Source organism: Cyprinus carpio, chromosome A17 (assembly GCF_018340385.1).
Source record: "Cyprinus carpio isolate SPL01 chromosome A17, ASM1834038v1, whole genome shotgun sequence".
Classification (NCBI taxonomy): domain Eukaryota; kingdom Metazoa; phylum Chordata; class Actinopteri; order Cypriniformes; family Cyprinidae; genus Cyprinus; species Cyprinus carpio.
Window position 1 is genome coordinate 13,251,143 of NC_056588.1, and position 25,843 is coordinate 13,276,985.

Here is a 25,843-nt window from a genome sequence, read left to right on the forward strand (position 1 = left end):
GTGAAGACTTGATGAGACAACTAGAGGACCAGTGACTGCCCTGTTCATTTCTCTCCTGCTGCCGGCGGGGTTTCTGGGTGTTGGGTGGGTAGGGTAGTGAGGTGACATGGCGGACGTGGACCCCAGACACATTGCTGGAGTGGCTGCAAAAAGCATGGGGGCACAGGGTGATGAGAGGGATATGCAGCTCATCGCGCTGGAGCAGCTCTGCATTCTAGCTGTTGCTCATGTCAGACAATGTTGACCGACTGCTTCGAAACGTAAGTCTGCATACTGATGAGGTGCCAGTTCTGGTTGGCTGAAGGTTTTATTGCTTTTGACAGTGACAATAGCGCTATTCATAACTGTTACATTTAAATGTAATATTTTGCAAAATGTAAATTGTCTGAAATTTTAGGATGTGGTACATTCAATGTAGCTTATTAACTTGTGAAAATCTGACAAGTAGGGCCCTATGAAATCCGTTTTATTTTTTTTCCCAGATTCCATTTTTTACGTTTTAATTTTTCTGGATTCCATTTTTTTCCATTTTAATTTTTCTAGACTCCTTTTTAATGGTTAAATTAAATTTTATTAATCAAAAAACATGTCTATTTAATTAAAATCATAAAACTTATAGATTTTCACGTCATTTTATTTAAGTTTAACAAAAATTACATGTTAAGGGCCCTATGAAATGTCTATTTTTTTTCCTTAAACCATATATTTTATTGTGACCTAATTCTGTGTTTTAGCATGTCTACATTAATTTAAATGCATAAAAACAACTTAATTTATTCATTTTTTTCCTTAAAATAACCTTATGAAATGTTTTTTTTTCCCCCTCAGAAATTTCTGTGTATTTTACATTTTTCTGGTTATCAAAGGGAAGGCAAAAACATTAATTTAATTTTATCTTTTAATTATTGAAAATTAAGCAAAACTTTATTTTTTTTTGTAAACAAAGCTGATTTACTATTAAAATTAAAACAGAGAAAAAAATGTTGTGTGATTATTCCTTAAAAAAATAATGTGTGTTTGTTTTTAGCAGTAGTAGTAGGCTATGTACGTTCTGCTGAACAATAGTAATACATTTCTGGCAAATACTTGTCTTTAAATTAAACCAGACTTTTATTTTGAGAGGGGTTGCTTTTTGAATACCTTTACAGTTTCTGTGTACGTGATATGACACTAGTTTTTACTCACAAATAAAAAGGTCACATGCTCATGAAGTCACTCTCAGAGCAGTGTTGTGCTTATTTCTCAAACTGAGTAAGCCAAGGCAGGACAGCCACAATAGCTTCTGAAGATGATCACAGACAAACAAGGGAAGCACCCCTCGGTTGTGTTGGGAGTATTTTGGTCTTAAATGTGATAACCCTTGCTCAGTTCACACAGTGGTTTGTAAAAAGCTGTATCACAGGTAGTGGTTACCCAAAAGGAGAGAGATGCAGCAGTCATCTTAAACCCAAGTTTATTATTTACAGTTGACTGCAATTAATTAAGGGTATTACTTTTTACAGCATGTCACATGAGTTAGAGATATACTGTTCACTTTGAGAGGTTGAAACATGCTTTGTTTACCTAGGAAGAACAGGAGACATGCATTGGATTTCATTATTTTCTGGCTTGTTAAATAATCCTCATAGAAATGATTTGACACATTTTAGGTTTATATGCATCACATATCACTGTTGTATCTGTGTATTATCATCTAATGATCATACCATTAATCTTGTATCAGCATTGTCCCCCCATATGGTGGCAAGACCTACAAGGATACCCCTTCATTTCACTCTCGTGACACTATGCTGTCTTTCACGACCGCAGGTGTACCTCCACGGACATTTCTCCCAGCCTTGTGTGTAAGAGGTCTTTGCCTGGATGAGAGCGCACCAGATAATGTGCTGGAAGTGACACCAGCCAGGGCCATCACCTACTACCTGGATGTGTCTGCTGAATGCACCCCGCCGGATTGTGGGAGTAGAGTGAGCCATCAAACGCCCTGTGTAACCGGCTAGTGGTGGTGGAGCTCAACAACGAGAACAGCAGGAGATCTGGCAAATCCACTTCCGCACAATGTTGTAATACGTGTAAATATTCCTATTTTTTATGCCCTTTTGAACAGTAACTTTCAGACTTTTTTTTTTCCCAGTCAATTTTTCCAGTGCTGTTTTTGAACAGTAAATTCCTATGCATGATGGTCATACTATATACTGTCTTGTGTCACCAGGTTCTGGAGCTAATCTGCACACGGGAGTCTGGAGCTGTATTTTGAAGCGGGTGGACTGAACTGTGGTGCTGAGCTTCATAAGCAGGACCGTAGCGGTCATCTTGTGCACAAGGGACACATTGCACTCTGCCCATGGCAAGTAGTTTTCTGTGGTCTCTGTAGTAAGATGGCGCCACAAGAACTCTTCCATAGCCGACATGTGTGGAGTCCCTCTCTAGTCTGCGCTGAAACATGAAGTGCCACCACCAGGTTATTATTACATGAGTACCATTCACTTCAAGGGGTTAGTGTCCCACCTGAAACTTGTATTAAAAGCATTAATCTCAACAGGAATTTATAAATTTAAATTGGACTCATGCCCACCTCTGAGGCTCATTAAATGTATGAAACATACACCTACATGCCACTTTGTGTTCTTCTGTTCCACATCTGTACAAATTAATTTAGTTAATACTGGATTAATTTGATTGGTAACTTATTCTTCTTATTCTACTTGGTTCTTTATTCTGTTGTTTTAAATAGAAATTTTAAAAATGCTTATAAATATATATTTTTTCAAATTTGACAATAAGATGACACTTTAATAAGTTAGAAAAATGCCATTACAAAGGTAAAAATATAATTTCCCTCTAAATCACTTAGTCATATATAACCTCAAAACTAAAATTCTAACATTTTTGATCAGATGTTTTGATTAAACATTAGAAAACAAATTATTAAGCCATATCTTAGAAAGCTGAGACATTCCTTCATTCAGAAAGCATACAGATGAAAGCAACTTAAAATTAAGAAACATTAAGTGACATATATTAGTTTAAACAGTTCCTAATGTTTGTTTAAAGCAGATCACGGTGTATTTTGTATAAAGTAAAAAAAAAAAAAAAAAACAGAAATATTTGAAATACACTGATTCTGAAAGGCATTCATAAATAGTTTTAATACAGTTCTTAATGTCAGTTTGGAGGAGAGCATGACAAATTTTGTAAAGATGTTTTGAAAACCTGTTTTGATTTGTTTTTTTAAATCAATGTAGAATGTCTATACCTCTGTGTTTAACACAAAAAACAGTGATGATCAGTTCAACACACAATCTATTATATATAGACAACTTCATTATACAGAAAAATAAAAATAAATCTGCCAAAAATACTATTATAAACTAGGTTAGTGGATAATTCAGCAGCAAAAGTTACTTTAGAAAATGAGTGGCACAAATCGGCCAATTTTATAAAATCTAAACATTTAGTGAAAAAAAACATTAGTGGGTAACAAATAAAACTGAATAAGTGTAGGACTAATCTGGTAGAATGGATACACATTGCTCTCTGTATTTTTGTAAAATACATTTATGAAAAACAAGTAAATATATACTATAAAATTAAAAGAAATCTCTTTTTTAATGTATATCACAGTAATGAGGCAGCAACATGTGATAGATAGGACAGAACAAGAAAGTCTATTAATAACCTTTCATTGCGCAAAAGTAGTAAGTAATAAGAAACTTGCAAGAATGAGAAAATAAAGTGCGGGATGTGCTTGATGTTAAAAAGAATTAAGTGCAATAAACCTCGAAAAGTGCTAGCACACACCCAAAGCACAGGCACAAAAGTCCCAGCATGCCAATCGCGAATTCAGGTCTCTTTTCAGCAGTTACTGCTGCGGGGTTCGGCAGTCAAATACACACACACTGATGTTAAAATGCTCATCTTGGTTTATGACTGACAAGGAACATAAACAGCTGAGAGAGAAAACGCGTTTATCAATAAATTGGGTGGTATGCAGCTCTTAAAAGTGATACCCAGACTAATTCATTTCTGCTGCTGTCTGTCTCTACAATGTTTATCAAGAAAAATAGAAAATCACTCACTAATCTTGACTAACTTTACTAGCTTTAATAAGGATAAATGTATGAATGTTTCATTCATACAGTGAAAGACTGTACTGTGCTTTACTTTTACATTTTGATTACTTTATTCAATTTCTGTATCATCTCTTTCTTGAATGCTACTGTTAAATAGACCTACTGTATCTTAACAACCCTGTTTGGTTATTTCATTTGCGTCTTTTTTATATGCGTTTTATTTATATAGTCCTTTTGTTTGTTACTTTGCACTCTTCTGTTCTTATTTATTAATACAATAAAAAAAATGACTATATCATGATATAAATTATTTGTGACATACAAATTGACTCCTAGTGTGGAATAATATGTTGGTAATATTTTCCCACCCCTAGCTCATTCCCTCACTTTGCCTTATCCATGTTGCAAAGAATCTATGCATACCTGTAAGCTCGCTGTAGTTGCCTCTTTATTTATTTAATTTTTTTTTAATAGGGAATTAAATTATAAAATAAATCTTTCTGTCAATTTCAAGCAAATGCTAATAAATTTAATTCAATCAATTTCATTAAAAAAATACTAAATGGAAGTTAATTTCTTTCGTTAAAAAAAAAAAAAAAACCACGTACTTGAACCTAAACTTTTGAGATCGTTAGTTGCAAGTAACTGTTTGGATACTAGAAATAAAATCAGGTTTAGTACTTTTCATGTGTAGATCAGTTTCTTTGTCCATAGGTTGTTAAGGACTGGACTTTGTTTTGGTAAAGATTACACACCAAGGTAATGTCAACTTAATGCTAATTATTGTCCTGTGTGTCATGCACAGGTGCCTGAATGGAGCTCTTCGTTTTGCTTCGCTTCAACTGGCGTAACCGGTGGTAACGCGGCGAGGAGTTGATCCAGCCCCCTTTAGCCTAAGCATGGACTGACAGAAGAGCTACTGTCCGCGTATGGCTGTCAGCGGTAGGCACGACATCTTTGACCCTCCTCACTACCCTGCAAGCCTGGTGCAGTACCTCTCAGTGGAGCCCACTCCATCTGCTGCGGACTCTAAACTGAGCAACTCTAAGTGTCCACCATTGTCAGCCTCTGTCCACACCTCTGCAGGATGCTCACCACGTTGTCACACATGTAAGATGGTATATTCACAGAAAATACTTGCCATTTGCCCTAAAGGTTTCCAGCAAGTATGGTATGATGTTCTTCAAATTTTACCGTACTTTTTCTTATAGGACTATGTTAAGATCACTGCAAGAGGATGTGTATTAAAATCACAGTTTCCACTGGTTAATTTTTATGCACATTTGTGTTTGCAATCTCCTCCTTCAGGATCTTCTGCGCTCAATGCTGCCTGATCACTCTATGGAGAGTGCTCTGCAGGGGATGAGCGCTGTGTGCTGGACACCATGCGGCTGGTGGACCCTACTGCTTGTGCTGCTCTTTGAGGGACGGCAAGGCTTTGCCCAAATCTACAGCTGGTTCTACCGGCCGTATCCCTGGTCTGCGGCGTCTTGACAGCTCCGGGGAACGCTCTCACCGACAGCTTAATTGATTGCATACGCAGCAAAGACACAGATGCTCTCATCGATGCCATTGACACCGGTGGTAAGTGTTCAAGTAGTGCATGCAAGATCATTTGCGGGGGGGTTTTGAGGGCTATTGTCACTTTGACTAACATGTACTGTTACTTTTTATTTACTTCTAAGCATTTGAAGTAAATTTCATGGATGATGTAGGACAGACTCTCTTGAACTGGGCATCTGCATTTGGAACACAAGAGATGGTAAGATTTTATTTTATTTATTTTTTTTAAAATATGTGGAATTTTGAAATTGTTTTTCAGTGCACATGATGCAAGAAATTGCCTTTAGGGACAGTGCAACAGCATGAGCAAACAAATAGCAGACTTGTGAATAAAGGTTATTCATATTATTCTTACATGGTACAATATGGTTATGTGGAGGAGACACAACTAAATGGGCAAGACTGTAATTCTGATGCCACCAGCAGCAGTGTTACAAATGCCATGCATAATGAAAACTAATACAACCTGATTTCTTGACCCTATGTGTCTGGTAATGGCTTGTGTTAGTTGGAATAATGGGGTCAGAATAGGCTCAGTGCAACAGATGAACATGTTTTTTTTTAAGGATTGCAAGTACTCACACTGTATTCTGGGCTGCTTAAGGTGGAGTTCCTCTGCGAGAGAGGTGCTGATGTCAATAGAGGCCAGAGGTCATCCTCTCTGCACTATGCTGCCTGTTTTGGCAGGCCACAAGTAGCCAAGGTAAAGTGTTTGTCATGTAACTGACTCTTTTCTATAGTTATTATACATTGTTTTTAATGTATTGTATTTATTTTATGGCAAATGTTTTCCCAATAGACTTTACTACTGCGCCATGGGCCAACCCTGACCTGAGAGATGAAGATGGGAAAACACCATTGGACAAAGCTAGAGAGAGGGGGACACAGTGAGGTTGTAGCAATTCTCCAGTCTCCTGGTGAGTCCATCAGCTTTCATCTCGACTTTATGACAATATTGTTTCCCCTTTTTCTCTTTTGAAAGTAAAAGTTTCAGAAGATTGAACTAAAATGTTCCTTGGGGGATTGGCTAATTATTCATAAAATGTCGACAGTGAGGCTATATGGTGCTATCAGAACATTGCTGTTGTCTTTTGAGCATCTCAAAGCAGCCAGACACAGCAGCATTGGCGCAACCAAAAGTGTGAATTTGGGACAGACTAGTTGTTTGGACAACCAATAGAAGATTAAGAAGTGTTTGGAAAGCCCTGTTTAAAAACATTTTTATTTTTGCTACTACTTTGTGGTGATACTGGTGGCACAGAAATAACAACTGTGTGTTTTAATGCAGTTGCTCACCATTAATTTTTTAATGGTGAATTCAAGGGGATTTGTGAGATTTTCAAAATAAAGTGTTTCTTGTGGTGTTTGATATAGGAGACTGGATGTGTCCCTGTCAACAAGGGTGATGACAAGAAAAAGAAGGACGTTAATAAAGAAGAGGAAGAGGGCAGTGAGCCGAAAGGTGACCCTGAGATGGCGCCCATCTACCTGAAAAGGCTGCTCCCAGTATTTGCACAGACCTTTCAGCAAACCATGCTGCCTTCAATAAGGTGAGGGGCTCTAGAGGACCATCAGTGCCAAACAACATTTTCAGAAAGAAAATCAGTATAGTAACATTTTTGTATTTTGTTTCCACATGTCAGTAGGACAACATTGCTTTCTTTTCAATGATAGTTTGTTTGTATAATCTCTTTCACAGGAAAGCTAGTTTAGCTCTGATCAGAAAAATGGTGCACTACAGTTCTGAAGTTCTACTTAAGGAAGTGTGTGTGACTCTGATGCTGGACACAACTTGCCCACTGTACTTGTGGAAATCACTGCGACTGTGCTGGATCAGGAGGTTGGATGATTTGGTCTTTCCCTCCTGATGATCTTTCTGAAATTGAATAGGTTTGAAGTTAGGCTTATTGACCTTTCTACTCTTTTTCACAGGACGATGATGATGGTCACCTGCTGGCAATGCAGATCATTAGAGATCTTGTGGATAAGGGAGGTGACGTGTTCTTAGATCAGCTGGCCAGGCTGGGGGTCATTAATAAGGTATCCACTCTGGCAGGACCCACATCAGATGATGAAAATGAGGAAGAGGCCAAACCTGAGAAGGTCAGACTCAACTCATTCCAGATTTGCTTTTTTAATGTCGTTGAGTTTTTTATTTTGTGCATCCAGAAAGTCTGTGTTGATGAATAAACAACTTTTTCTTGGAACTATTCAGAATATGCTCTGAAATAAATGAGTCTGTCTTATTTTCCAGGATGATGAACCACAAGAGGATGCCAAAGAGATCCAGCAGGGGAAGCCTTACCACTGGGAGAGACTGGTCCATCATCAGAGGCAGGGACTGTCTCTATATCTGGAGTGATGCAGCTGCTTTGGAGCTTTCCAATGGCAGCAATGGTTGGTTCCGCTTTATTCTGGATGGTAAACTGGCCACCATGTACTCCAGTGGAAGCCCAGAGGGCGGCTCTGACAGCTCGGGTAGGTCTCCTGCAAACAAACTGATCAATCAGTCAAAGAACAGAGCAATCTTGGCGTCAAGTAAATCGAACAGGATGGCTCCCGGGAACTATAGTAGCAGATGCTTTCTTTCCCTCCCTCCTATAGAGAGCAGAAGTGAGTTTCTGGAGAAGCTGCAGCCTGCTAGAAGTCAGGTCAAACCGGTGACAGGCAGCCAGCCCATCCTGTCCACACAGGGCCCCACCAAACTCACTGTGGGGAACTGGTCTCTAACTTGTCTGAAAGAGGGTGAGATTGCCATCCATAATTCAGATGGCCAGCAGGCCACCATCCTGAAAGAGGGACCTACCGGTTTTGTGTTTGAGTCAAACCGAGGCACTAAGCACTCTTTCACTGCAGAAACCTCTCTAGGTAAGTTTGGAATATTAGTTTAAAAGCATCCAGTTTGCCAGTATCTTTCCTCAGTCGCTCAGTGATTGGATTCTTTGTTTGTCACAGGGTCCGAGTTTGTTACTGGCTGGACTGGTAAGCGAGGAAGAAAGCTCAAATCCAAATTGGAAAAAACTAAACAAAGGGTAGGATTACTGAGCATTTTTTTTATCCTTTAGAGCATGACTGACAGATGTGACCATGCATATTGAGTCATTGTTACATGATTCTCAGTAATCATTTTAATGTGCTGATTTGGTGCTCAAGAAACATTTCTTATCAATGTTTAATAATAAATTTGTTTGTCCCGCCACAATATTTGTGGAAACCGTAATACTTCAGGATTTTTTGAATAGAAAGACAAAAAAAAAATTACACTTAACAACTTAAAAACAAAAAACAAAGACCAGAAATACGAACAACTAAAACCTCAAGATTTCTCTTTCCACCTCTGTAGGTAAAAACCATGGCCAGAGATCTGTATGACGATCACTTCAAGGCTGTGGAGAGTATGCCGAGAGGTGTGGTGGTCACTCTGAGAAACATCGCCACACAGCTAGAGTCTGCTTGGGAGCTACATACTAACAGACAGGTAGAATTAAGCTTAAAACTGTATCTACCCATACAATATACTTCTGTCAGAGTTTATTTTAGTTCCCATGTAGTTGAGGTCAAAAAGAAAATAACAATGAGAGTTTGCTTCTTGTCTCTTCAGTGCATTGAAGGTGAAAACACATGGCCGAGATCTCATGAAAACAGCTCTGGAGAATTTAATAGTTGTTCTTAAAGATGAGAACACCATTTCTCCATATGAAATGTGCAGCAGTGGCCTCGTACAAGCACTTTTTACTGTCCTTAGCAATGTGAGTCATGCACAATTTAACTGTGTAAACATGTTGTCTGCTTTTATTACCCTTTTACTTATATCACGTTTTCCTCACAGAGTGTGGAGCTAGATGTGAAACATGATTGTAAGCCTCTGATGGAAAGAATAAATGTGTTCAAGACTGCGTTTACTGAAAAATGAAGATGAACGAAAGGTAAAGTATATCTTCTCTTACACATAATGGTAATTGAGCTAGATACAGCATGTAAAAATTATCTCTTCCCTATATTTCTGAGTCTCAACCAGCAGCTAATTTGTCTGATTTGAACACAATATGAGAATTTGTTTTTCCTGTAGTCTGTTTGTCTTACATTTATATTGTTTCTGTCCTCTAGCCGACCAGCAGTTGCCTTAATCCGCAAACTGATAGCTGTGTTGGAGTCAATAGAGCGCCTACCTCTCCACTTGTATGATACACCAGGCTCAACGTATAATTTACAAGTCAGTCTCCATGTTTGGCCGTAGATTTTTAGTTTGGTGCATGTGAAACAGTGACAGTTTCATTATGAATTGTGATATTTCATTAAAATCTTTTTCTGTCATATTAGATACTGACAAGGAGGTTACGCTTCCGCTTGGAGCGTGCTCCAGGTGAAACAGCCCTGATTGACCGAACTGGTAGAATGCTAAAGATGGAGCCGCTGGCCTCCGTTGAGTCACTGGAGCAGTATCTGCTCAAGATGGTAGGAAAAGCTTTTTTGTGTTATTTCTTCTATTATTCCATATTTACATATTTAGCTGTATGCCCACCGGCATCTGAGAAAAGATCATAACTTTGTCTCATCCCTTTCCCCAGGTGGCCAAGCAGTGGTATGACTTTGACAGGTCTTCATTCATCTTTGTTAGGAAGCTCAGAGAGGGTCAGAGCTTCACCTTCAGGCACCAGCATGACTTTGATGAAAATGGAATTGTGTACTGGATTGGCACCAATGCGAAGTGAGCTGCCTTGTCCTTTTTTGCATCATCATTTAAATTGATTTAATTGTAATTGTTTATTCTTACACTTCGAACCCCATCATGACCCATTTAAACAAAGCGTTGTGCATAAAGAATCCACTTCTGTTTGACCACAGGACCGCATATGAATGGGTGAACCCTGCAGCTTATGGATTAGTGGTGGTGACTTCCTCCGAGGGCAGAAACTTGCCCTATGGCCGACTTGAAGACATCCTGAGCAGAGACAGCTCCGCACTCAATTGTCACACCAATGATGACAAAAACGCATGGTTTGCCATCGATCTTGGTTTATGGGTCATCCCCTCTGCATACACACTTCGGCACGCTCGTGGATATGGCCGGTCCGCCCTCCGGAATTGGGTATTTCAAGTGTCCAAAGATGGTCAGAACTGGATGACTCTCTACACCCATGTGGATGACAGCTCCCTCAATGAGCCGGGGTATGTGTGTTATAACCATTATTTTGGAGTGTGCTGTTATTGTGCTCTGCCTACTCTGACTTGACCATAGCCCCTTTCGCACAGTGCGCTGATCCCGGAAATTTGTCAAAAAAATTGCCAGAGTGCCTTCTGTGTGAGTGCAAACACGTCCAGGGATTGATCCCGGTAATGATCCTGGGTTGGGGACCTAGTAACATTGCCGGGATCAGTCCCGGAACAAGCCCTGTGTGAACAAAAGGCAGGACCAAAGTCTTTACAGGAAGTGTGTAAATTGCATGCACAAATTCAGGAAAATCACTGGCAGTGTGAATGAACCAAAATCAAATTGTCCTGGGACAGATCACGGGACACATTATCCGTGTATTTTCCGGAATCTCTGTGTTGTTAAGAGGCTCATGTGTCTTTTTTGTGCACCTGCTAATATGTCTCATTACTGCCTTAGGTCAACAGCCACATGGCCTCTGGATCCATCCAAAGATGAGAAGCAGGGCTGGAGACACATTCGTATTAAACAGATGGGGAAGAATGCCAGCGGACAAACGCACTACCTCTCCCTGTCTGGTCTAGAAATCTATGGCACTGTTATTGGTGTGTGTGAGGACCAGCTGGGTAAGTGCCAATAATTTCTAATACTACACTGTCTCATTGTAACCCAATTATAATATTTATGCCTAGTCAAAGAGCTGTTTGTTGTAAGGATATGAGTCTTTGCCATGTAATTGATCTGATTTGAGTAACCTAATGTCATTGATTTTTCTATTGGGATTTGTCTCCCAAAGCACCACATGGCAACATTGAAGATTTTGTAATGTGCTACACTATTTCACAATACACAGGGTTTGTCTTTAAAGTTTTATGTCCCACAGAAGGTTTTCAGATTACTTGAAGAGTGATTTAATGAAGAAATATGAATTGCAGCTCACCTTCAGCATAATAATTATTTTACTCACGCCAGACAGAGACTGAGACGTTGCTCCTGCATGTCATGCCAAACCTCTTATGGCAGACATGTCATCAGATTGAGATAATTTTTTTGAGATTGGCCTTTTTAGAGAATGCCAATCAAACATCACAACGCTGTTATCGGCCGATAGTGAATGGTAGCCGATCAATCGGAGCACACCTAGATGTAACAGAAGTAGCATCAGATCTTTTTTCATATTGTTACATACAGCCGATAAATTATCAAAAAAAAGAAAAAAATGTAGGGCAGGGATTTATTCTATATCTATTGGTTGTTGATTGATGAAGGAAGATCTGAATGTGAGTTTGTGTCTGTTGTACGGCTGCAGCTAACGATTATTTTGATGATCGATTAGTTGCCCGATTATTTTTTTTCCCCGATTAATCGGATAAAACAACCCCCCAATTTGCTTTTATTTTGACAAAAACACACTATTCCACATTCTTCCACATTCTACCCAATGTCCTTCCAACAAAAGTGCACAACTGAATGCTATGAAAACATACAGTGCTTAACAATTTATTAGACCACCTGTCATAATAGAGAAAACACAAATATTTTAGGAATCTGTCAAAAAAAAAAAGTAAATCTAAAAATGCTATTGTAATTTATTGGGCAAATAACAAAACGAAACGACTAAATAGTATTTATTCACATAACAAAAAAGCGGCCTCCTTTGCCTTTGAGAACAGCTTGCATGCTTGCTGGCATTGTTTTTCTACTACTTAGTTTATGTACTTTTTTTCTGCCTCTCTTTCATAGATAACAGCAATGCGTATATTATAGCATTAGAAATAGCCTACTACTGTAACTAAAGAGCTTATGCATATTGGAGGACTAACCAGTACAGAAAGCTAAAAAAAATGATTTTGGTAATTACCAGTACTCTTAGTTAAGAGCAGCAATGGCACAAACCTTACAAATCGGTAGGCAGACCCGACTAATCGATAAAAAGACTAATCATCGTTGTCAATGATTTCCATTATCAATAATAATCGATTTTATCGATAAGTTGTTGCAGCCCTAGTCTGTTGTAAGAGGAAGGGTTTAAGTGGGATATAATTATTGGAGACGTCCAGTCATCAGAGAGTCTGTAATTTCACCTGAAAATCAAATTATGACATTTTGATTAAAAATAACATGGTCAAAAAAATGAAACGTATGCATGGTTGAATTTTTCACAGTAGGACATTTCATGCTGACTTTAAAGAGTCATCTCTCATCACGACAGTGTTGTATTATGTAAATGAAATGATCAGGCTTCCCATATGAACTGAGTCATTAAAAGGAAGCTTTTTAGCAAACATGTTATTTTAATTTGTCTACACCCTCACAAAAAAATGACCTTCCTTAATTGCATGCTATTTAAAATTTGCTTTGTCTCTGCTCATTTTTCCCAATCAGTTGAGGTTTGTTCTGCATTGTCAGGTAAAGCAGTGAAGGAGGCGGAGGCCAACTTGAGACGGCAGCGCCGGCTCTTTCGCTCTCAGGTGATGAAGTACATTGTACCAGGGGCACGGGTGGTACGCGGTATCGACTGGAAGTGGAGGGACCAGGATGGCAGTCCTGCTGGAGAGGGCACTGTGACTGGAGAGGCTCATAATGGTGAGGACCAGTGTCACTTTTGTGCTCTTAGTGTGTGCATCCAACCATTGATAGCTTGTATAGGAAAGCACAATGTGTAATGCTTATGCCATAGCAGATTTCTGTACAACGGTGTTCAAGGTGTCACTGCATCGGACCACTACATGAAAAGTTCTTTACTGGCCAATCGACAATGGAGTTCAGTGGTACTTCAATGTTTTTATGGGAAACAAATTGTGAACATCAAGTGCATTTGCATGTTTTGAGGAGCTTTCTGCAGCAAATCCATCACAAGTGAGGGGGGGGATGGAGTTACCCATTACTGACGTTCACACATTAAAACAGAACAAAAGTTAAATCACATTGGACTTGTTTTCCCAGCATGCCTCAGAGGGACTGCTTTCAGATCAGCCCTTCTTATTTTTCTTCACAAATACTGTGTGTAGTTAAATAAAACAACATATGGCTGGGTTTATCTGAAACCAATCTTTCTTCCTGTGTTTACTTATTGATGTGATGCTTTCCTCTTGCTTCTATCCTGCATGTTTAAATAATATTTAAAAAAAAAAATCAGTTTCACACTCTGAAGTTCAATGATAAGCATTAGATTACTACTTTTTGCTCTCTGCAACTGTCACTCCATACTTTTTTGTTTTTATTAGTTTGCTATTTTGAAGTGCAACCTTTATCCCTCCCCCCCAACTTAACAGGTAACATTTTTGATGTCCTAATCGTATTATCTTAAGCATCCACTCTGTTGCTATTGATTCTTTGGGCAGCCATGTGTCAGTGTGTAAAACAGCATTTTTAACCTGTCTCCATCAGTCAAGGCAAGTGCATGTTGATGTCACAATTTGCAAGCTCCGAATGAACTCCATTGCAAGTGTATTTGACACTGACCAAAATGATTCTTCTGTTCTTTTTCTCAAAGTGGCTTCATAGCTTGGCATTTGCAAAGTTCTACTGCCTTTATTTTATTTTATTTTTTTGTCATTTTCTGTGCTTCATGTTTCTACCTCACTGCTTCACCTGGACCAGAGTGATTTTGGGCTTCTTCTTAGATGATTGCAAGTATATTGAATATGAATTGGAGAGATTTTTTTATAGATCTAAAAATCAAATTGACCTCATTCGATGATCTTGGTTTATTCTGTTATTTCTGGTCCAGTGTCGAGCAAAAGCTGTTGTCTTTTGACTCGCTGCTGTCTTTCTCTGCTCTCTTGCTGGGTCTCACACCGTTCATATCCCCCCTCCCTCCCCCACTTTCCAGGCTGGATTGATGTCACCTGGGATGCCGGTGGCTCAAACTCGTATCGTATGGGTGCGGAAGGGAAGTTTGACCTCAAGCTTGCACCAGGGTACGACCCTGAGTCAGCGCCGTCACCCAAACCTGTCTCATCCACTGTTGCAGGCACACCGCAGTCCTGGAGCAGCCTGGTGAAAAATAACTGTCCAGACAAGGGTGGCTCATCCTCCACAGCAGGGGCCAGCTCCTCTAGCCGCAAGGGTAGTAGCAGTTCGGTGTGTAGCGTGGCCAGCAGCAGCGATATAAGCCTCAGCTCCACCCGAGTAGAGCGCAGAGTCGAAAGCCTGTTGGAGCAGGGAGTAAGCATCGGAGAAGGGCCCCTGGGGGCAGAGGGCCAAGAACCGATAGTTGTGCTTTCCACAGCTGATGCCGGCTCTGCCTCCAGCACCAGCACACTAACTGCAGACACAGGAAGTGAAAGTGGCGAACGTAAAACACCAGCACCCGATGGCACTTCAAGACAGTCGGCAGAGTCAACGGCTATCTCTATGGGAATCGTGAGTGTGAGCTCACCAGATGTCAGCTCTGTTTCGGAGTCATCTAGTAAGGACGCTGCATCCCAGAGGCCCTTGTGCTCTGCTACCAGTGCACGGCTGTCTGTCAGCTCGCTTTTGGCGGCTGGAGCGCCCATGAGCTCCAGTGCCAGTGTCCCCAACTTGTCCTCTCGCGAGGCCAGCCTGATGGAGTCGTTTGTTCGCAGAGCGCCCAACATGTCTCGTACCAATGCCACCAACAACATGAACCTGAGCCGAAGCAGCAGCGACAACAACACTAACACACTGGGACGCAATGTAATGAGTACTGCCAGTGAGTATATTCGGCTCCCCATTTTTCTAACAGCCAATACCAGGTTTAGGTCAGCGGTTCTCAACCTTTTTGACTCCATAAACCTATATTGTCCACAACAATATTCAAAGTCCCCTAGCCTGAATTTTGTTTTAATCTATGGGCACTTCTAGTTACTGCAAATTTAAAAGTAACTACAATAGTAAAAATTAAAAAGAATTCAGTTTCAGGATTTTGGACGTTTTAGAAGCTGAATAATCTTTTTAACCAATGAAATTACTCTCCCAGTAATTTGTCATTTACTTTATAAGGATTTTTTTCTAAAACACATTTGTTACTGATGTTCTATCAAAATAAAATATTTTAGAATGGGCATAACTAGTAAAAAGTTTATTCATTCTAATAATGAATAAAGAGTTGTAAGATTTAATTAATTTACAAATCACACTTTTTTAAAATTATGCTCCATTACATATGAATGTTTTTCTAGATAGTGGGAACCCTGACTCTTCTTCAAAACTTCTTCTTTATCGAAACAAGCAGTTGTTGAGGGGCTTATCATGACTTTTTTTATATATATATATATATATATATATATATTCTTCAAAACTTCTTCTTTATCGATAATATATATATAATATAAAGTCATGATTAAGCTTATTTTAATGCTTGTTTTGTCTTATTTGAAACCATAAAAGTCATGATTAAGCTTATTTTAATGCTTGTTTTGTCTTATTTGAAATTATATTGAGGCCCCTAATGGGCCTTGGCTCCTTAGTTGAGAAACACTGGTTTAGATAAAATTTTTTAACCAAATGTTTTGTATCACTGACTTAAGTGGAGGATTATTATATTTGATTATCATGTGGGAGATGTTCTCAGAAAAATTATAGTTGGGTTAGAAGTGCACTCTGAAACATGTAAATAGAGAAATAGAAAATGGAGAAATAGTAGTATTTCCTGTCTTTTGTAACCATTTCTTTGCTATGCCTTAGACTAGATTTGCATTAATAAAATTTCATTTGCAAGCTTTTCTTGCATTTTCAGGATGTTTCATGAACCTTATTTCTCATTATGTAACCGTAACCATTTTGTTGTAGGAGTACAGCGTTACTTCCTGCTCTGGATTATTTAACTGTTCTGTGAATATTAACATGACTCAAAGTTTTGCCATGACTTTCAAATCACATCCATTTTAAACATTTTTAGTTTGTAGAGTGAGCTTTCAGTTTTCAGTTACCTGCTTATTTTGTTCTTCTTGAAAACAAATCAATTTTTTTATATTTTTATATAAATATCCATTTTGTTTGTTTGCAGCTTCTCCTCTCATGGGTGCACAGAGCTTTCCTAACCTTACAACCACTGGTACCACCTCAACTGTCACAATGTCCACCTCCATAGTAACCAGCAGCAATAATGTAGCCACGGCAACTACAGGTTTGTCCGTCGGCCAGTTGCTAAGTAACACGCTGACGACCAGCCTGACTTCTACATCTAGTGAAAGTGACACAGGTCAGGAGGCTGAGTTTTCGCTCTATGGTAGGCCATGTTACATTTATTATTCACTCCCTTTTCTCTCATCTGCTCTTGTTGTAGTACACGCCCTTTAGTCAGCTGGTTTTCTTTTTGGCATATTAATCTCTTAATTTGTTTTTGCTTATTACTAAGCTAATTCTCAGTCTTGTTCTCTGAATTCATCTCCTAGATTTCTTTTTTGCAATATGAAAGCTGATGATTTTCATCGATTTTCTTTCACTCAGACTTCCTGGACAGCTGTCGGGCCAATACATTGCTTGCCGAGTTAGATGATGAAGAGGACTTGCCAGAGCCAGACGACGATGATGATGAGAATGAGGATGACAATCAGGAGGAACAGGAGTATGAGGAAGTTCTGGTACGGTCCAGGGTCAACCTTGGTTACCACGTTCATATTCATAGGGTAAAACCTGTTGTAGTTTCAATAATAGTACAGTGGAAATCCTTTGTTTTTAGTTTTCTTCGTGGTCTCCTTTCTGGGTTACCTGAAATTTGGTGTTTGTATTTTTTTACTTTGGTGAATAATGGTGGATTTATTGGTTAGGAATGTATTTGTTTTTCCTGTTTATTATTATTATTATTATTCATTTGTTTGCTCGTTTACTAGCATGTTTCCTCTGTGTAGCATGTTAGGTGAAATATGTGTTTCACATTTACAAGCAGTTGAGCATTATGTGTAAGAGAGCTATACCATTTTGCTTTTTCAATGGCGGCTTAAAGGAGGAAGAGGAGTATGAAACCAAAGGGGGTCGGCGCAGGACCTGGGACGACGACTTTGTGCTGAAACGACAGTTTTCTGCTTTAGTACCTGCATTTGATCCTAGACCAGGCCGGACTAATGTCCAGCAAACTACTGACCTGGAAATCCCTCCACCAGGTACTGTTGATGCTGTAGAAAGGGGATAAATTCTTATCACTCTGTTGGCTGCAGTGTTATTGTAGTATTATTTTTAAAGTATTATTAGTATTTTTTTTAGTTTTAGTTTGAGTCATTTTACTACTTCAGCGTAAGCAAAAATGAGCAACATTAACTTGGCAGCTAACTGAAGAAAGTTTTCATTTTTGAATTTATTACATTTATATTTAATTTATTTCAGCATTATTTAAATGAACAAATTCGAATAGTTTGTTAACCATGACACTGCTTGGCTGCTGAGTCAAGCACAGCAATCCATTGTGATTTTTACGTTGTAAAATTCATGTTTAATGTGCTCACAGGTACACCTCGCTCAGAGGTACAGGAGGAGGTTGAGTGTACACCTTCACCCCGTCTGGCTCTCATCCTGAAAGTGGCAGGTCTAGGGACAACGCGAGAAGTAGAACTACCTCTCAACAACTACAAGTGCACCATTTTCTATTATGTCCAAAAGCTTCTCCAGCTCTCATGCAATGGTGCTATTAAACCTGACAAGCTTAGACGCATCTGGGAACCTACGTATACGTGAGTCAACCATTTCACAGTTGTTTTTCATATCAGATTGTTTCCATTTATGTAGTGTGTTCTCCTAGACATGTTAATAAACTTGGTTGTTTTTTTTGTTGTAGGATAATGTATAGAGAATTGAAGGACTCTGACAAAGAAAGAGAGAGTGGAAAGATGGTAATGACACGTTTTTAACATCTCTGCTCCACACTATCTCTCTACCTATCTTCCTTTCATTCACTCACTATCTTCAGCTCATTAAAATCTTGGCTGTGATTTTTCTGTGGCTGTCCACAATGTGTAAATGCTCCTCCTCAGTAAACTGTCTGTCAGCCGTCACTAACCTTAAAGCCAGGAGACTATGAAATGACTCCCAGTGGTATCTATTGTTAAATGCACAGGCCTCTCTAGTGGTTAAACCTACTGTAATGCATGTGTATTGCGTGAGACTTTACAATCAGGAAAGACCAACATTTGGTTCTTCCTGTTGTAGGGTTGCTGGTCTGTAGAGCATGTGGAACAGTACCTTGGCACAGATGAATTACCAAAGAATGACTTGATAACCTACATGCAGAAGAATGCAGACTCAACTTTCCTGCGCCACTGGAAATTAACCGGCTCTAATAAAAGTATTAGGAAAAACAGAAATTGTTCGCAGCTCATAGCTGCATACAAGGTATAAAATGCCATCGGATGTGCATATATCTATACATACCATCTTTATTTTCCCTTCTCTGTTTATCAAGTGTTTTTCTATTTCTTGCTTGACTGTCACTTGTGTAACCACCTGTTAGACAGTTTTTGCTGTCCTTTTTTAAAATTTTCTTGCCTAAATGGGTGTAAATGTTGTACCATAAAAGTTTTTAGGTGTCATTGTGGACTTTGTTCTCTATTTGGTTTGATTTTAAATTTTTTTGTTGTCGTCTTTGGCCATAAACTATATAATTTTGTAAGAATGCAGTAATCGCATTGGTTTAGGTCTTGTTGTAATTGTTGTAAAAGGGTTGGGAGAAAAAAAAAAATTACAAGTAGTTTGTGTTAACAGTTCATATGGTTTTGCAGGACTTCTGTGAGCATGGGCTGCAGATCTTCAGGACTGAGTTCAGGAACGTTGTCCGCCACGCAGAGCTGTGACATTCTGAGTGCTGCACGCGAGCAGGCTCAGGCCAAGGCGGGTCAGGATAGACAGAGCGCCTGCAGCGTAGAGGACGTACTGCAGCTCTTGCGCTCCTCTTTACTATCGGAGGAGAACCCTCATCCGGCCGCACACTACAGGAAGGTAAAGAGTTTGTCTGCACAACATTGTCTTCAATGAGTTATTTTCTCCATTAGTATGCATTCATAACTCACATTTCTTTGTGTAGATGTGGAAGAGCTGCAGTTCAATGCATCACCTGAGGAATTCACCAGCAAAAAAAAATTACAACCAAAATCCTGCAGCAGATTGAGGTAATTTGATGTGTTAATTATGCATGTTGTATGCATTGTAGATACAATACCGTTCAAAAGCTTTGGGGTCAGTTAGATTTTTGAAGAATTAATACTTTTATTCAGCAAGAATGCTTTAAATTGATCAAAAAGTGAAAGTAAAGACGTGTAATGTTACAAAATATTTCTGTGTTTTTGTGTGTTGTCTTTTTAGGAGCCACTGGCCCTGGCTAGCGGGGGCGGGCTCTCCCAGATTGGTGTGAACAGTTAACCAGCAAGTGTCCTTTCCTCATACCATTTGAAACCCGGCAGCTTTATTTTACCCTGCACTGCATTTGGAGCCTCCAGGTCTGTGATTGTAGTATTGAAAGAGATTTTTATTTTTACAATATTCTAGAATACTAAATCTGTGAGACAGCAATTTGAGAATTTGCATCTCTCTCTAGAGCAATTGTCTGGCTCCAGAACCGAAGAGAAGCCACTATGGAACGTTCCCGGCCATCCACAACGGTTCGCCGTGATGATCCTGGCGAGTTCCGTGTAGGTCGGCTCAAGCACGAGCGTGTCAAGGTGCCTCGCGGAGAGAGTATGATGGAGTGGGCCGAGAGTGTGATGCAGATACATGCTGACAGAAAGTCTGTACTGGAGGTAAACGCCACAACATAATGTTTGCATAAAAATTGTCGTGTCTAAAATCAGAGACTGCTAGTGAAAATGCTTTTGTTTTCACTACATATATTTTCATTGTAGATGTAAATGTACAGTTTTACTGCATTTGGCATGTCTTCTTGTTTTAATGACAGCAACACTGGCGCTCCACAAGTATATGTAAACATACAAAGGAGTTTGATAATCAGTGCCTTTAATTTAATTTTTGCATAGAAAATACTCCTAGAAATGGTTTAGAAGTAGTTGTTTTTTCCTATAAATCCTGCAGCTGTTTATTTCCAGGTTAAAATGTGAAAAAAAATCCAGGTTTTCAGTGTAGTCACAAGCTTTTGTACGTCATTGTAATGGCTAGAATATTTCTTCTGTTATTTCTGCTGTAAAAAATATGACAGTTTGCCTTCTTTTTCAAACTATTAACTGAAATTGGGAGTGTTGATAGTTTAAACATAATTCATTGTGTAATTTCTTTAAGTTTCAAGTTTCTCATTCTGTATGTTTCTCAATAAAATATTTTTTTTTTCTTTAAATTATATTAAATTTATTTAAGTCCATTTTAAGTCCATTTCAGGCTGTTTGATGAAGACTGATCATGATTGTTATATTGCACAGGTGGAGTTCCAGGGGGAGGAGGGCACTGGTCTTGGACCCACCCTGGAGTTCTATGCTCTCGTGGCTGCAGAGTTCCAGAGGACTTCCCTTGGTATCTGGCTCTGTGATGACGACTTCCCAGATGACGAGTCACGTCAAGTAAGTATTTTGCTGTTTTACCGTAAGACACTAGCCCAGATATGACACATTGTTTTTAATTGGCTGATTAACCCTCTGGGGTCTGCAAACATGCCGGTGCGTTTTGTGGAATTGTTTCCTTATAACACCCAAAAGAACTTAAAATACTTAGTCATTTTTTGATTGTACAGATAAGAGCAATACATCATTTGAATCTGTAAAGGTCTTATTTGTATACACTCATAATAATGAAAAAGAAAACGAAAAGGTTGCATTTCTGCCGTCTGGTCTCCGTGAACTTCTTTCTGAAACGCGTCACTAAAATTAACCAAAACTCAGATTGCTTGAGACAAACGAAAAAAATATATATATAGAAAGCTTGAAGTGTCTACTTTTAAAATTAAGTCATGTTAAAAACAGATTTCTCTGATAAAGTAATCCATATTAAACCAAAGAGAGGTCCAGTTTTTCCCATCTGAGCTCATTATCTGTAATGGTGATCACGCTCGCACTATTCGTTAGGGGTGGGACAATAAATCGATGTGCACATTATCGATAAGACATTATCGATAAATATTGTTATCAAATACTCTGGCACTAAGTTTCGATATTTTTTTTTAAACATACAAAAGATCTAAATTCATACTACACTGGTGGCCGTTTCCACTTTGACTTAACTGGAGCTCCAGTACCTCAGACTTCTTGTGGTGGCGCTCCCGGATTGCAGATGGTCAGATGAACGGAAATGTAATTCACAGCGAAGAAGAAATACGAGCGTAATGGTAGGACCAAAAACAATCAGAGATACACCAGCATCTTATGTTTATGTAGATGATAAACTAAAAAATTGCCCCGGAACAGCTTATCAGTGTGGACTGTAGGCAATCATTGCAGAGCGCATATTTTGAGTCCGTGAGTACCTAACCTCTCCACTCGGATCGCAGGTGGATTTCCCTAGCTATATGAGTGAGAGAGAGGCGACGGCAACGTGCTCTCTCTCTCTCTCTTTAGATATTACAAGTGCGTGGTAATGCAGTGTGGACAGTGGGCACCGACTGGCAAAAACATAAATCTGCACCTATGGCATGGATGATGAAACAAACCTTGTCAGAGCCGTAATGTGGCGTTTGGACTTTGAATAGAGGAGAGAAAAACTTGCACTTAATCTTTTCACAGGGATTTTGTTTTTCATAGTTAGATATCATGATGTATTGTGTGTAGGATTGTCTAGCAAAATATTGATTATCGCCAGAATCGCTGTATTTGTGTGATTATCGCATCGTGAGCCATGAAAAAACTGAAAAAAATTTTGAAAACACAAAAAATATGTATCAAAGTTTTGAACAATACCCGTCCCTACTTAAAAACACAAACAATGTACATTCACGTTGCCTACATATAAGTGTAGCACAGTTTGTGCTGAATACAGTGGTAATCAGACTTTAGCCATATGTTTTTTCAGATACTGAAAAATAGCACAAATGTCAGGGCATGTTCAAAAACTTTCCATGGTCCCAAAACCCCTTCAGACCCCAGAGGGTTAATGAACTTTTTCCATTTTTTTTTATAACGGTGGGTATTCTGGGCGGAGGAGGCTTGAAACCACAGGCTATTATGTTGCAGCGTTCCTGTGGCCTTTTCCCTGCTCCCTTCCCGTCAGGACAGTGATGAACTGGAGCGTATTACCAAGCTTTTCCTGTTCCTTGGAGGCATCTTTTTGGCCAAATGCATCCAGGACAACCCGGCTTGTGGACCTGCCCCATATCCCAGCCTTTCTTCAAACTGCTCTGTTATGGGCGACATCAAAAAGCACATGAGTAAGCTTTCTTTATCAACCTCGTGTCGAGTCGGACTGCCACTTCTCTGAATCCAGTCCGAAGCGTCCACCGAGGAGGGTCAGGACACGTACTCAGTGGGTAGCTTTGATGAAGACTCCAAGTCCGAGTTCATCCTTGACCCACCCAAGCCCAAGCCACCAGCCTGGTATCATGGCATCTTGACCTGGGAGGACTTTGAACTGAAAGTGAATCCTCACAGAGCACGGTTCCTGAAAGAGCTGAAGGCACTGTCTGTGAAACGCAGGCAGATCCTGGGCAGTAAGAGTCTGTCAGAGGATGAGAAGAAACACACGGCTACAGGATCTCATGCTGAAGAACCCTATGGGCTCTGGCCCAACCACTTAGTGTAGAAGATCTAGGGTGAGAGATTAAATATCACTTTGTATATTAATCAAAGAAAATTAGGCAACAATTAATTTACAGTCTCCTTGTATTATATGTTATGCAGTCTCCTTGTTATACATTTTCTATTGTAATAACAAGTAATTATACATAATTACAAGCAAATAACCTAAACTAAAGGTTAAACTTAACCGTACAGTAAATGCATGTTATTAATCATTATTTAGTACTTAATTGTGTAATTAAACTGTAACAGGGACAGATTTGAAAATCATTACCTAAAAATTAGTTTGAGATGTTGCATGAAATGTTACTTCCTTGCTTTTTTGCAGGGTATTTTATTTACAGACGGTACTCATCTAATGTTTTATTTTGTTATTAGATGTAAATTTCCAGTTCTGTCCATCAGGCTCCAAAGTACATGGTTTCTCATCAGTAGACTTGAAGCCCAATGGAGAGGATGAGGTAGGTTACCATGTTGTTCGGATACACCATCGAGTGTCCTGTGTGTACTGTTGTACAAAATCCTGTTGATCCAGCCATATATATATATATATATATATTATATATAATATATATATATATTATCTATATATATATATATATATATATATATAATCACTGTATCCAGAAATATTTGAGCAGCACAACTATTTTCAACACTGATTTCTGAAAAGTCCTGTGACACTGAAGACGGGAGTACTGGCTGCTGAAGATTCAGCTTTACCATCAACAGGATAAATTACAATTTAAAATATACTAATAGAATAAAGTTAATTAAAAAAGTTATTTTTAAATCATAATATTACACAATGTTCTATTTACTCTATTTTTGATCAAATAAATGCAGCTCTGTGAGAATAAGACATTTTTTAAAAAAAATCTTACTGACCCCAAACTTCTGCACGGTGGTGTATGTGTGTATTTTAAACACAATGCTTGCTTGGTCTGTAATTATATAATTCACTTTTTTTGGTGTCATCTTTGTTAAAATAAGTTATGAATGCTATTAATTCTACTGTCCTCTCATCAGATGGTCACCATGGAAAACGCAGAGGAGTACGTAGAGCTCGTGTTTGACTTCTGCATGCACACAGGAATCCAGAAGCAAATGGAAGCCTTTAGAGGTATGGCATCATGCCCTGTACTTTCAATACGCTCGAGCTACACAGTTAAAGTACATGCAACTTGGCTATACATCAGTTTTTATTATTTTTTTTTTTTTACAACATTATTCTTTAGTTACAAATATGTTGCTAAATGCAAAATGTATACATGTTTCGTTTGTTTTTGTGTGTGTGTTTTATCTTTTGTTCTAATTGCAGTCTGTATTTGTTTTGCTACAGAGGGCTTTAACAGGGTGTTTCCTATGGAGAAGCTCAGCTCATTTAGTCATAAAGAGGTGCAGATGATCTTGTGTGGCAACCAGTCTCCATCCTGGACCGCTGAGGACATTGTTAACTACACAGAACCTAAACTTGGCTACACGCGGGACAGGTAGACACTATTGTTATTTCTACATTTTATGACGGGATACTGGCTATAATGGCTGAAAAATATGGTACATGTAAACCTCTTTGAAATAAAGATTTCATTCAGCTTTCTAAAATGTCAAATATATTAAAATAACTTGCTTGGCCACATTTATACAGTATATGTATATCATGATGATTATTTAATTGTATTTCAGTCCTGGTTTTCTTGCACTTTTGTTTCGAGTGCTGTGTGGAATGTCATCAGATGAGAGGAAAGCCTTCCTCCAATTCACCACAGGCTGCTCGACCCTGCCCCCTGGTGGACTGGCCAACCTACATCCACGTCTCACAATAGTCCGGAAGGTATGCAAGCATGCAGTTTAATCAAATCTATAATGTTAAAAACCCAGCCATCCCTTCATACCTGCTGTTGTCTTTTCTCCTCTAGGTTGATGCTACAGATGCCAGCTATCCTTCAGTTAACACGTGTGTGCATTACTTGAAGTTGCCGGAATATTCCTCCGAAGAGATCATGAGAGAGCGGCTCCTCGCTGCCACTATGGGAGAAGGGCTTCCACCTCAACTGACTGAGGCATGCTCCCCTACATCATTGACCAACTCCCATACTGGTGAAGCCTGTCAGTTTTGTTGCAGAAAATAAAGCTGTGCTTTGATGAAATCCTTTTCCCCTAAGCACCTCACATGTACCCAAATAAACAGGAAAAACAGTCCCATCTTAGCTCCACTAGCTCCTGAAACTCCACTGACGGCTTCACAAGGCCTTTCCCAGGTCACTCTACACTGCTTTAAGGGCTTGAGCCGCTGGCAGCCAGGGTAGTCTCTCTCCTCACCTACTGTGTTTACTGTCATTGTAAATTTTGGCATAGATCATCTTTTTCAGACCCAGATATCACCATCTGCAGCGCCAGACCCCCTGGACACAAGCACACCCGCTTCTGTA

The 25,843-nt window shown here is 39.2% G+C and overlaps 1 pseudogene; it reads left to right on the forward strand.

Annotated features, from left to right (window-relative positions):
* On the forward strand, window positions 1-25,469 carry LOC109088236 (annotated as a pseudogene).
* The last annotated feature ends 374 nt before the right edge of the window (window positions 25,470-25,843 follow it).